This window comes from Manacus candei, unplaced genomic scaffold (assembly GCF_025592945.1).
Source record: "Manacus candei isolate 608988 ecotype Guabito, Panama unplaced genomic scaffold, ASM2559294v1 h1tg000059l, whole genome shotgun sequence".
Taxonomy (NCBI): domain Eukaryota; kingdom Metazoa; phylum Chordata; class Aves; order Passeriformes; family Pipridae; genus Manacus; species Manacus candei.
The window spans coordinates 3,048,581-3,061,268 of record NW_026138107.1 but is presented as its reverse complement, the minus strand read 5'-3'; the positions used below and the strand labels follow the sequence as shown (position 1 = coordinate 3,061,268).

The window sequence follows — 12,688 nt, the reverse complement described above, 5'->3', positions numbered from 1 at the left end:
CCTAATCTATCTTCTCTAAGTCATTTATTTTTATCCTTTCATTATGTCCTTTTGTCCCTCTCCTTTTTAGGTAACTTTTCCCAATCTTTTCAATCATCCTACATGACAGATATTTTTCTTTTTCTTTCCCCCCCTCCCAAAGGATCACTTTCATTTATCAATTTTTTTCCTTATTTTTTATTATTTTGTTTTTACAGAAGTGTAATAATACTTCACAAATTTTTCCAGATGAGACCCCATTTTGATTTATAGGTTGGCTGTGTAGTATTTACTGCATCAATCCCCGTCTCAGTTCTTATGAAGCCTCACATCTTGTTTGCATTTTTTTTCTTAAAACTACAGCTGCATATGGTACAGAAATCTGTCTTCATTGATACCCAGATTCCTTTCCTGGGTTGAGACAGTGAATGTATACCCCTGTCAGATGTACAAGCAGTTTAATTTATTTTTTTCCCTTCAGTATGCCTTACTTTGCATTTACTGGCATTGAACTTCATTTGCCCTCACATGGTTTAGCTGAGTCTCTTTGAAGTTCCTCACGGATCTCTCTGGTCCGTACTAGCTAAATAACTTCGTGTCATCTGCAAGTTTTGCTAACCTCAGTATTACCCTCTTTCAAGATCATTAATACAGATTTCAAACATGAGATCTAATGCAGAACAATGAGGCGAGGCATCCCACTGTTCACCTTGTGCCACTGACTATTTATTCCTTTCCTTTGTTTCCCATCTTTCACTGATTTTCAGCCCATGTCTGATGCACTCCATGAACACATCAAATAAGTGAAACCATAAGTGTGGTTAAGCATCAGCATACTCAGTTTTTCTCACTGCCTTGAATACAATTTGTGTGGCAAATATAGTGTGTTTCTATCTCTTTATTTCAATAAATCCCCCCGTATTTATTTATCACTTTCAAACAACTCTAGAAATCCCTTTGGTAAGCCTAGATTTTGAATATGTCTGAGAAATAAAATGTTTATAGTTAGCTTTATAGTTCAAGATTTTTAGAAATGTTCAGATATCTACTAATGGATGGACTGTGACATTTTTATGTAGTTAAGTATGAGGGGAATATTACACAAAGATGTTTGACCTTTTCCCTTTGTGAGGACATTACTGCTATCTCTAGGAACAATAGCAGATATGAAACCGCCCTTTTTTGGCATAAAGCATTAACCCTGATTTTTGCCCCTATCTTAGGAGAAGAATAGGAGAGAAATCTGGAGCTTTCAGAAAGGCTGTCCCTCTCCGTCAGTGCAGCATGTTCATGCTCTGCTGATGTTCATGCTCTGAGTGTCAATATTGATCTGATGACTGCTAGCTAGGGGAGACAATGTTATACTGGGAGCCCACAACAGACACCTATGTAGCTGGAGGACTCTCTGAGCTTGTTCCTTTGTTTTCTCATGCTTCAGCAGTTGAATCAGAGAATCATTAAGGTCAGAAAAAAGCCTCCAAGATCATCGAGTCCAGCCTTTGAAAGGTGAAAGCCCTGACTTTGGTGGTTAGATTGTGAAAACTGGCACAAATAATGCAGATGGGTCCTGTGTCTCAACATTTCATTATCCTCTAGTGGATCAGCTTTGTGCTGCTGCATTATCTGAAAGCTCCTCCCACAACTTTATTGTGTAAATCAAGCTCATAAAAGTGACTCCTACACTGTGGATACTCCCCATAATAAATAAGAAACTTTTTTTTCCAAATACTTTGCAATACGAGCTTAAAAATGAGCTGGTTCTGCAAATAATTTTTCCAGTTAACTAATCTACCATAATATCAAGAGAAAGGGAGTACAAGTGATGCATAAGCACAGTCACACCAAATGTGTTTATTACTTGGGAGAACTGCTCATAGAAAATGTTTAGGAATGTTCAAGCACCTCTGCTCAGGAGGCTTCACAACGTGCTGAGAAAAAAGAGAGATGTATCAGAGTATCAGGGTATCAGAGAGCTGACACTGGTTGATCCTACTTCCTCCTCTTACCTTGGAAATCTTATTTTACACTAGCATTTTACAATCCACAATCATTAAGGGATTGAGTTCCTCTGACATTTCCTGGCAATGTGGCTTCTCATATAATGACATTTTGATTCCAAACCATTCATTAACACAGAGCTTAATTTTTAGGTTCCTATTCACTGTGGCAACACCCATGAGAATGGATTTTGTGTGTGGGAGGAGGAGTGTTGGTAAGTTAATTGGGGCAATCTATTGGGAAGTGGTGGTATCACCATCTCTGGAAGTGTTCAAAAAGCCTGTAGATGTGGTGCTCAGGGACATAGTTCAGTGGTGGACACGGCAGTGTTGGGTTAATGGTTGGACTCAGTGATCTTAGAGGTCTTTTCCAAACTTGATAGTTCTAAGATTCTGGAATGCTGAGGAATATCCCTCTCATTAAAAGATTTTTCCATCTTAACTTTGTCAGTAAAGAGGAATTTACTTCCATTTGGGATGTTCAAACATAAGCCCTCTGTATATTCTTTATGAAAACAACCTGACAAGCTCAGGCAAAAGTATTTATTTTTTTTTCCTTTTATTTATTTATTTTAAGCTGGAATGAAGGGAATTAACTGTGTTTTTATAACTTAAGTCTTAGATCTACCTTCCAGCACGTGGGGGATCTGAGTTCAGGTCCCTCCTGTGCCTGAGGAGATTCAAAAGTACACAGCTTATCTCCTGAAGCAGAAAAATGTCAATAGCAGTGATTCAGGAAGACTCATTTTAAAATATCCAATATGTCCATGGTGTCAGACTTTGCTAAAAAAAAACCACCAGAGGAACTGATCTTAAATGTGATTTAGAGTAGGCAGGATGAGCTTTCAGTAACAGATCTCCTCACTCATCTGAGTGCATGGAGAGTTTTTCTCTCATTTGCAAAGGGAAAGGAGTGTCTCTGATTCCTTTCTGTTTGGGTTGACTTCTTTCAACTGATCTACCAGAGGAGGTGATTAAGTGTTTAGCTAATTATTGATAAGAGCAGGTAATATCTGATTTTTTTCCTTCATATTTCCCACTAGAAAGTTTAGGGAACTCCTACATAAGCTTGATGCCTTCCCTAAAGCTAGTTATATTTATTTAACCTTCTCTGTGTCTTCTACAGGAAACTTAATCACTCTGAACCTGGAGCATTATAAAGATTTCTCTAAAATTCAGGAAATTAAATGTGATTGGAAATTTGGAAACTTTACATTATGTTCCCAAGTCATGACTTCAATCACAGAGTGATATAGTGACTTCTGAGACCCCAGTGAGTTCTAGGAATATGTGTTTGTCACTTATTTTGAAATTTATGAGACACTAATAGTATGCCTCCATTCAGGTTTTGTTGAGAGACTACTTTAGAGGAAAATCTGATTGTCCCCAGTTATTGCACAGCACAGAGAGATTTTAAAACCTTTCAATTCAGGCAAAACTAAGAGATGCTCTTCAAAAATACACTTGATGTACTGCAGAACCTGCTGAGTCCCAGTTCATAGGTCTAGACTAAAGATAATCTGAGAAAAAGTCCTTTTAAAATGTAAAATGGCCTTCAACAGCAGCTATTTCACTCTGCAGAGCTGATCCTGTTGCACCATACTCATTGCTTGTATTGAAATAACATTGAATTATAATGGGTATCTCAGTTTATGTGAAGTATATTCAATTGTTGTTCTGATTTTGCTAAAGCACAGTAATTTTCTTCATTCAAGGACTGAATGAGAGTGACTTTTCCAGAGAAAACCTGATTACACATCATTTGATTGTAAAAGGAAAAATGTTTCTTGTACAACCTAAATGGAAAATCTATTTAGTCTCTTTATTGGGGAAAAAATAAATAAAATAAAATAAGTGCTTCTTTTCTATAGGTTGAGAGTCACTTAATAAAGAATGAACGGAATCAATAAGATTCACAAAACTGGAATAATTCATGCTTGGCAAGCTTCACAAATATTCTTTTTTCTTCAAATACTCTTTTCATCACAGACCTCTTTCCCAAGTCATAATCCTCAAGTTAAGAAGTCTAATAAAACATATGTAGTCACTTCTCTTTTCTCTTTCAGGAGTGAAACAAACCTCTGTGGGATTTTTCTTTTTTCCTTTTAGAGAAAGAGAAGTTAGACTGAACTAATCAGCATAAATTGTATGGGGAACGTTATGAGTCATGATGAGGAAATTCTGCTTCATCTTGATTTAAAAAGAAATAAAAAATGAGGATTTTTAAAATTACTGAAAGAAAAGGAAGATTAACTGTGCTCTGAATGCAAGAGCTTTCCAGGAGACCAAATAAGTCTTCTATAAACTGATTTGCCTTTCTGACTGCGATTTAGTAGAGTGACACCTAATTTGTTCTGAGAGTCATTGATGCCTCCAACACAATGGAGGATGACAGCTTGCATAACCTCTCTTTCAGCTCTCATCTCATTTATTCCGTTTGAAGTCGAGTTCCGACAAGAGAGAGGCACAGAATTAATATTACCTTAGATCAGCTCAGTCTCCAGAGGGAGCAGCAAAAGCTTTTCTGGAAACAATAAACCCTTTAAACATGACAGGAGGAATAGGACCTTAGGAGGTATCTGAAAGTATCCATTATTAAAGGAAGGAAAAATACATATATCTATGTGGGTCACTTTGATTGTGATTTTTTTTTTCTTTTTTTTTACCTTAACAACAAAAGATGAGCAACTGCCAGTCTTACAAACAAATTTAAAAATGCTGGGTAGTTTGTAGTTAACATCTATATTATACACACACACACACACACATACATATGTTTTCTCTTTTGTTATTGTAACAGAGTCCCTAGCCATGGATGGTATTTGTTTTGACTTTGAAATTCCCTGCTTGTTTGATCTGGTTCCTTTCCAATTTAAGATAAAAAATCAGGAAGGGAAATTCCCATCACATCTGATAGTTTATAAGGTCAAATTTAATTATTGCAATTTGCATTTAAAATTAACGTAGCACTTTTAAAGTAAATCAGAGGAAGCCAAAGAGATTATTTGTGCAGACAGCTTTGTAGAAGGGAAAAAAATAAAGATGCACAACAATGTTCTGTCTACAGAACATCAGCATGGATAAAACTGGCACAATTCCATTCAAATAATAAAGCTACAGTGAGTTATGTCAGCTAGCAGTCAGTTCTTATATATATATAGTATGTATATATATATATGTAAAATATGCATACATGCAATATTTATATTATATATATGTGTATGTGTGAGTGTGATTGACAAATTAGATACTAGGGGGGAAAGTATATATATTTAAAGACTAAAAAATGGTGCTGTTTGTCTGAAATTTTCACATCAAGCTAGAACTGAAGAAATTAAAAAAATCACCCTAGGGTTTTAACAACTAAGAGTGGACAATATTAAAACAAGGGCTATCCGTTAGTAAATCATCTACCCAATGGATAAGCCTTACAGCATTTTCCTTTTGTGAATTCTCAGTGGACTTCAGATTTCTATCAGCAGACATCCAATTTACATGTGAATCGTGATTTCATCATATCATATCCTGTCATTCCACTAGGAATAATTTCCTGTCATTCCACTGTGAATCATTTCAGGAAAGTACAGATGACTTAATAATTTACAATTAAATAGTTCATGTCATGCTGGAGCAAACCATGTGAAGAGAATCAGTGTATTTGCCACACAAATGCAAATACCTCTGGGAGCTGCAGGGTGGAGCAGAAGAGAAAGGAAGGGAGGAGGAAGAGCAGAAGAAAAGGCAGCAATTTAATGATGGACAGGAGAATGGCTGCATGTGGCAGGACAGTGGAATAGCAGCCCAGTTTTAATAGAAGTCAGAAAGGTAGATGTAAATGAGGATGTTAAGTAGATTGGAGAGAAGGCAGTCCAAATACCACTTTGATGGGAAGGGTGATGTAAACCTTTCCTGTTCTGCTGAATACAGGAGAACACTTAACAACCTCAAGGGACAAGCTATAGGCCTGAGATTATACTTGCCTTCTTACTGAACAATTTACTAAATGAATATCATTTGTCTTCCTCCCAATCCTTTCTCCTTCATCTGCCCACCCCCATTCTTTAAATGGTTTTTTTAGTGGTTTTTTTTTTTTTGTTTTAATAGTCTTTGAATTTCAGTATTTTGTTAGAAGTTCAACATCATTTGTCATCAGCTTTGAGTGGCTCTACATATGGCTTTGTGCTAATCTATTCACTTTGGTTGTGCCTTTTATCTTATTTGTGATGTGTGGCCAGCTCCAGCACATTCCCCTCTGACTGGAAGAGCAGAGAGAGGAAATATATTCTTGTGGTCTTTGATATGATACTATTAGTTCTCTTTTCTGGATGGGATGCATCTTCCTTCACTTTAGACAGTTACAATACAGATGTCTCCATCTGAGATACTCATCACTGTCTCTCTTTGCAGTCTATAAAAAAAAAAAATAGTGCTTTAAAACCAGACTATTCTGTCCTACATTAAGTACTTCTACGAAAGATGAGATTAATTTCAACCTAAAACTGGCTACTTCATTGAAGCCTAGAACCATAGAAGGACCTGGATTTGAAGAGATCTTAAACACCACCTAGATTCAACCCCTTGCGGTGGTAGAGACACCTTCCACTATCCCAGGTTGCTCCAAGCCGCTTCCAACTTGCCCTGAACACTTCCAGGGATGGGGCAGTCACAGCTTCTCTGGGCAACCTGTGCCAGGGCCTCATTATCCTCACGGTAAAAATGTTATATTTAATCTAGATACGCCTTTTCTTTCTATAAATTTCCTTTAAACAAACAAACAAATAAACAAACTATAATAAAAGCCCAGGTGGAAACATTTGCAAGTTAGATGTTCCAAAATAGGTGCAATTAAGACTATATTTCAAGTCAGCTTGTTTTGGTAATGCAGATAAAGGGATGGATGATAGAAAGGTTTTTTGAACACAAAGATGAATATACCTCTGCAAACAAAGTAAACAGACAAAAGGTGACCTTCAAACTGAGATCTAAAATAAAATCACTTACCTACTAGAAAACATCCCTTGGGAAAACATTCTACCATAGTGAGTCATCATGAAGAAGGGCAAAACTTAGAACACAAGGGCAGAGGAAGACAGATAGAAAAAATTAGTCCTTTGATGGAATATAGCAGTCAGGGGAAGTTAATTCCTTTCATTCTATTAATTTACTTACATACAACTAGGGCAAGGTAAAAAGTATTGCACATCTCTACAACCGTATCTTAAATATGCTCTTTAAAAAAGCTTTGAGTGTAAAAGGAAAAACAGTGAAGAGTCAAAGAAAAATGGAAGGTTTCACTAGGATAATCTTTATTGTAAGGTTTGTCTCCAGCTTGTAAGGAAACTTCTGCAATTCTATGCATAAATTCTCAATAAATTTTAAGACTAGAAATGATACGAAAAAATGGTGCCTGGTTAGATATTTTTCTGAAGGCAGGGTACATTGAATAGCAGAAAGGTGAATTAACTCTCATGGGAGCTAGCTTCCAGTTTACTCCATGTAAAACCTGAAAATGGTCAAACAAGTTGCATCAATAAAAGAACCTCACGTATTCAGTTGAATTAGTAACAAAGATCACAATGTAATTTACAAATAGCAATTAATTCTCACTATGTCACCCCGAGACATAATTGATAAAAGTGATTTAATCTGTGGTGGACTCATAGCCCAGAACAAAATAAATAAGAACAAAATAAAAGCCCTGGCTCTCTGGGCTGTGTTTCAGAGCAGTACATACAGTGAATCCAAGTTACATTCTGTAAGTCTTTCATCTAGCTTCCCTCCAGAGAGTGAGATTGAAAAAGTAATGATAGAAACTGTCTTTATAACAGTAACAGTGTAGTTATAGCAGCCCTCCAGGACTGGGAAAGTTATGTTCAATTTCTCCCTGTAGGAATTTAGTTTATTTACCCTCCTTACATCTAAAGAATCTTGAAATGTTTTGTGCTAAATGACAAAGCTTCAACAGGGCACCAGGAATGTGCTACTGCCCTCCTCAATTTATAATAGGGCACTATTCTATGTGTTATGTCACAAATGGGGGTGGAAACCTTCTCTGCTGTGCAATAATTTTAATTTTATAAGCATGAATTAAGAATTAATTTATTGGACTCAAGAAAAAAGAATAAAAATGAATGAATGGGTATGTCCTTGAATGTCCAGCTAGAAACAGTCTCTGGTGCTTGCTCTTGATTCTTTGTCTCACTCAACTGATAAAAAAATAATATTTATTCTGTTTTTTATCAGGCTCTCCCAGGAAGATGGAGATGAATTTTGAAACATTTTAAGAAGAAAAGGAAATTAAAATTGGGCCACCCACCTTTTAAACCTTTCTTAAATCACCAAAACTTCATATGAATGTCACAAAAAGACATCTAAGGCCTTAAGAAAAAAAAACATATATATAATGTTTGGAAATAAATGTGTTACAGAGAGATATTTGTGACTGTAATCATGATGTGCTATGGTACATCCCAAACAGTGAGCAAAGCGAATAAGATTCAGAGAAGAATAAGGCCTGGAATGTATATTCTTGTCTTTTATGCTTCTCAGCCAAGCATGTTGGATGCTTTTGATTTGAAGCAGATCCACATGCACTATGCAGGGAACATCGATACCTGACAGAGCATTTCAGGTTTTACTGCTGTTATAGGATCTACCTACAAGATCTGCAGGTCCTTTCATGCCTCTTGCCTGGCATTTAGGCAGTCCTTCTGCCAAAGCACTTCCCTCATTCCTGTGCATATGTTTTCTACCACACAGTGAGAGGGAATTGATCTGTATTTGCAAATGCAAATGTCATGTCCCACGACAAGGGGAGACGTATGAGAAACTTCTACCTCAGGTTCAGCATCGTTACTGTATTTTCTGTGGTGTGGGATCTCTCTCTGATGTGTCTGTATCACTGAGGGTTATCCTCAACATCACTAGATAGAATGCTAGCTCACTGCCACCACATGTTACATACAGACTGGATAATTGTATTTCTTTCTCTTGGCAAAGCTTTGGACATGCTATTTGTCTTCGAAAATATAAGTAGTATTAATTATTAGTAGTAATTCACTTCACTGTCCATTTCCTCATTATGGAGTGAAATACTTAAGCGCATGAAGCCACATTAATTTTCATTAATGATGCCAATTAGCAAGTGGTTATAAACTTTTAATAATATTGTAGCTATATAAATCCTTATTGGGATATTTCATTAATTTTTATCAGCCACATAATCAGCTAAATAACTGAATTCTTCTGCTGTGGATTTGTCACTTCTGTCAAAAGTTCATTAAACAGTGTTTAGGGCCTTAGTCAATTTTCTCCCAAACCAAAGAATTAATGACAGTCTCAGCCTCTCCCGTTTGACCTGAACTTTGTATGCCCTTCAGAAAATCCTCCCTCAAGAAATCCGGGAGTAGAAGACAACACTGCCTGTAAGTCTGTTTCTGATCTCACCTCAGTTTGTCTGGCTGAATATGAGGCATCTGCCACGTCTTTTATCTAAGTTCTCTTCATATCCATGCAGAAGTGAGCCTCTCTTCTTTGTTAAACACCCCATTTTGGAATTAGGTGATCCATATTTGGATAAACTGGAAACATTTGGGAAGGGGAGAGAAAATTAAAAGATTTGGTTCTGTTTCATTTTGGAATGCAGGAAAATATGACATTCTTTTATCTGCTCAACACCCAAAATAGAACAGAATTCTTCAGTGCCCTCAAATGAGGTGAATTGTTTCAGGTTTTATATTTTTGTTTAAACATTTGTTTCATGATACAGAACAACCCACAAAAATAGTAATAATAAAAAATAAAAGAGCATTCTGAAACCAAGAACTTTCATTGTCTGGATGATATTATGCTTCCCAACCTTGGGTGTCCTGTCCTCTTACATGATCTGGGCTTCCCCACACAGCCTCCAGCTGCCACTTTGTAAAGGTGCAGGTCTTCAGTGGCTCCTGGGCTGTACCTCTCAGGCTCATTCAGATGTGCCAGATGCTCCAAAGCATTTAAATGGATTTAGACATCTCTGTGCCAGTCTCTAATCTGTTGTGATGAAATAAAACATTTCAATTTCCTCAATAAAAGAATATGTTGTGGATTTCTTTGGGAATTCTCCTTTTTTTCCTGTTCAGATTTTCGTTTTCAGGTAATCCAAATAAGCCTTTTCTGAAGGGATTGGTGGGGAGCTTATCCCTGAGGTTTCACCTAGGTCTAGTTGTGAGAAGAAGGGGTCACATTGGAATGCCTCATTTCAGGTTCCTCTATTTAAAAATTTTATTAATATTTTATTAGTAAAAATAAGAGGGAGGATAGGTACAAAACTTACCAGGATAATGACACATAGGAAGACAGATTAGAAATTTGTTTCAGTGTCTTTATACCTTAATATCTATTAACCACAACAATTTTACTGATGCTTTTCTGTCAAAAGAAAACCCAGTGACAATTACTCATCAGTTAAAATTCCAGAGTGACAAGGGTAAAGAACTTAAGAAAGGAAGAAAAGGGTTCTGTAGAAAGTATGTAAGGGCAAAACTGATGTTCGACAAACACAAGAGATAGCTCAGCTTTATCTAAGAGGCACTGAGGCTGTAGATTAGTAAGTGAGTAGAAATATTCATGTCAGAATAAGTGCAGAAAGACTTCTGGAAATATGCATTAAATGATGGATGTTCTCTTAAACTTCTCACACAGCATTGCCATATCCATGCAAACATGTCATAGACTAATCCTCTCATCACAGAAGGAGCACAAAGACATAATGTAGCCATTATCTTTAACCATGACCACATTTTGTCCATTATCTAGGTTTCCTCTTTTCCCCACCATGTAACCCCCACATGCAGGCTTTGCGTCCTGCCACCTTCAACTGGAAAAGCTAAAAATCAAAATTATTCAGCTATTGACACTGTTCTGTATTCACTCAGCCCATTTAACACCTGTAATATGCTTTTACCTGGTGGTAGTGTGACTTCCTTGTTTGTTAATGGAGTAGACACCAGCTTCCAAATGCCTCTGGCTCAGCAGAGAGAAATGGAGTTTTCACAATTACCATGAATCAGTGCATCCAGCACTGTTCTGCGTGCCTCATTTTAACCCAATAGTAATTTTAATAAAAAGATTATGTCTGCCTCGAGCAATTGGAGAGATTCCTGAGTTAGTACTGATTGAGCTGATGTACCCACTCAGTCAAGCGAAAAGCCATGCACAAATACCCTTTCATGCTCCTAAAGCTGGGCAGCTTCATCAGTTAAGGTTTCCATCAGATGGTAGGACTCTCTGATGTGGCCACAGTATGTTCAGCACCAGAGGTCACTCTACCCTTACTGCCAAGCAAAGTGCCTGCTCAGTGGGGTTCCCTTAGATGCCGTACATCTGTGGTCACATTTCTGATTAGATGTGAGGTACTAGAGCCTCATCACCCAACCCTTTTCCATGGGAGAGAGAAAATGTAGTTTCCAGAGGCTGAGTCATATCTTGAATGGAGGATGCCGTCCTGGTGATGCTGAAGTGACCTTCTCTCTCTCTCTTTGTGATGGTAAAGGAAGCCTGGGAAGAACAGGAACCTAAACAAAAGGCTTAAATTGGTGTAAATGAGCCCAGGCAATAACGACAGAAAGAACTCTCAGACCAACGTTGTTTTTTTAATGCATCAAGAATGTTTTCATTCGCTTGTATTTGCGTGTGGGTCACCTGGATTTAATTTGAGTAGCTTTGTATCCATTGAAAGAACATGTAAGATGCCTTTTTCTGCACCCTCACATCCTGACACCCGGACAACTGCCTGTTTGTTTACCTCTTTGGGAACTTTACGACTATTTTTTAAGCACCATCAATTACCAATCACAAACAAGCAGCACATAATTGTGAGTATTTTCCTATCAAGGCAGAAGCAATTGTGCCAGTACCTGTTAGATTTGATTGGACAAGGTCACACAGAAGAACATCAAGAAATGGAGACAGAGATGTCAAAGCATTTCCAACGGCAACAGCGACCGCCCCACTCGTATCAACAGGGGGGAAATGGAAGCATAAACCAAATTGCATCCAAATGATTGCAATTGGAGCACATGTGTTATGGGAAAGGTTTGAAGTTAGCACATGTGCTGATATAGCAATATGACGATGAAGGGGAAGAAAAAAAATTCCAGCATTCAATGTCTTTGCAGCACAGATGGTTGGGTTTGCTTTGCTGGCCTAGTTGTTCATTAAAATGAATCAGATGGATCTGGCTATCCCAAACTGCTAGTATATGTCTCTGCCTTATTATTCCATGCTTTGCAACAATGATGATACTATTCTGCCCATGGGCCAAATAATGCCTTAATATGGATCACACAATATACTGGTGGTGGGCTGTCGATGTCTTAACTAACAATTCACTCAGCAGAGAAATCTAGGAAAGAGTACAAAGCACCAACTGGATCACATCTGTGATCTAACCATGTTTTACAAAATCACTTAGTAGGTACTACACAGACTGTAAGCAACTATGTGTGATTAATTACAACATCGCAAATGACACCAACTTTGGGGCACTTATTTGCCTCTCATGTTTGGACAGCACTGTTTTTTTCTTTTTGGTTTTTTTTTGTTGTTTTTTTTGTCATTGTTGTTTGTTTGGGGTTTTTTGTGGGGTTTTTTGTTGGTTTTGTTGTTTTGTTTTGTTGGTTTTTTTTAATGTGGCAAAGGTTCTGTATAATGCAAAGAACACCACAGTT

General features: G+C 37.3%; 1 long non-coding RNA gene across 1 annotated transcript; it reads right to left on the bottom strand.

Annotated features, from left to right (window-relative positions):
• Positions 1-6,977: 6,977 nt before the first annotated feature.
• LOC127478311 (uncharacterized) lies at positions 6,978-7,939 on the bottom strand. Its single transcript, XR_007907171.1, has 3 exons — positions 7,893-7,939; positions 7,415-7,479; positions 6,978-7,041 (listed from the first exon to the last, which is right to left on the bottom strand). It is a non-coding gene; the product is annotated as an uncharacterized LOC127478311 (long non-coding RNA).
• Positions 7,940-12,688: the final 4,749 nt, after the last annotated feature.